A 1,419-nucleotide genomic window follows, 5' to 3' on the forward strand; every position below is an offset into this window, starting at 1 on the left:
TTAGTGAGGTGCATTCATTCAAATAGAAAACCAAGACTAAGCCAGAAATGAAAAGCTCTCAGAAAAAAAAAAAAAAAAAAGTTTGAGCTTCTGTCTCATAGCAAAATGAGCACTTTTAACTAGTTATTAACTTCATGTTCAGTCCAGGCAATAGTAATTCAGCATAGATACTCAGCTGAACTCTACCACCTTGTGGGCTCCCAGGAAACTACAGTTTCAGTATCAGAATCAATAAGTTTGTCAGTCTAAAATAGCTGATTGTTTGTTTGTTTTGGGGGGGGCTTTTTTATGACTAAGTGGCATTCTATGAACAAAATACAATTAAAGCTTCTTTCCCTCTTTCTTTCCCTCTTTCTTTCCCTCTTTCTTTCCCCTCTTTCTTCTTCTTCCTTTCCTTCCTCCTTTCCTTCTTCCTTTCCTTCTTTCTTTCTTTCTTTTAAATTCGTTCTTTCCATTCGTGGCTTTCCAAGCCATAACAATATGTATACATTCCATATATCACAGTATTTCCCAGTTCTTTTTTGAATTTCTACCTTGATTCATGGAAGTTTTTCTCTGAAAAAATGCAAGCCTTCTGTTGCAATTTACGCTTTTACATCTTGTGACAAGGTAATCGGCGCCGTTAAAAGAAAGAAGTGAAAAAAAAAGAAATAATAGTAATTGCTTTGAGATTCTCTTTCTTTCTCGTGGCCAGTTAAGTTGTCCTTAAGTGCCAGAGATCGGTACAGTTTTCTGTTGGAACTGCAGGATTTGTACTTGTTTGGAGTTTTTTTTGTGAGGTGGGGTTTTTTTAATGGGAGCTTTTTCCTTTCTTTTTCTGTTCAGAAGTGATGGAATTCATCTGTTCATTTGATGGGAATCTTACTTTGAGTGAAATAATGCTGAATTTTACACTTGAATTGTAGAGGATTTTTTTTAAAAAACCTTTTTAAAACCTTTTAAACCATTTTTATGTGGCAGCTGCTGAATTCAACAGGGTTTCACAAACAGCCAGGCCATGAGCTACTAAAAAACCAACTTAATTAAAAAAAAAAAAAAAAAAAAAAAAAAAAAAAAAAAAAAAAAAAAAAAAAAAAAAAAAAAAAAAAAAAAAAAAAAAAAAAAAAAAAAAAAAAAAAAAAAAAAAAAAAAAAAAAGCCACAGCCACAATATGCAGTTAAGAGCACTGCTGAGTGCTCTAGCTGTTAAAGGAAAAAGAAAACATACTGTTGCAGACAGGTGTTGAAAAATAAAACTATTAAGTTCAGACCAGTCTATTTCTAGGCTATAAAACATGGCTGGAAAAACACCTAATGTTCTTTTTCTAAGCACAGCAAGTCTATTAAGTGATAAATATCAAAAGTCCAATTCAGCTCTCATTAGTGTGACTGGGAAGGCAACTGAGAACTGAATCGGGCACACAAGGTCTGATTCTGCTGC

The sequence above is a fragment of the Empidonax traillii genome, unplaced genomic scaffold (genome assembly GCF_003031625.1).
Source record: "Empidonax traillii isolate 1590-97213 ecotype Southwest subspecies unplaced genomic scaffold, ASM303162v1 scaffold310:size1162954, whole genome shotgun sequence".
Taxonomy (NCBI): Eukaryota; Metazoa; Chordata; class Aves; order Passeriformes; family Tyrannidae; genus Empidonax; species Empidonax traillii.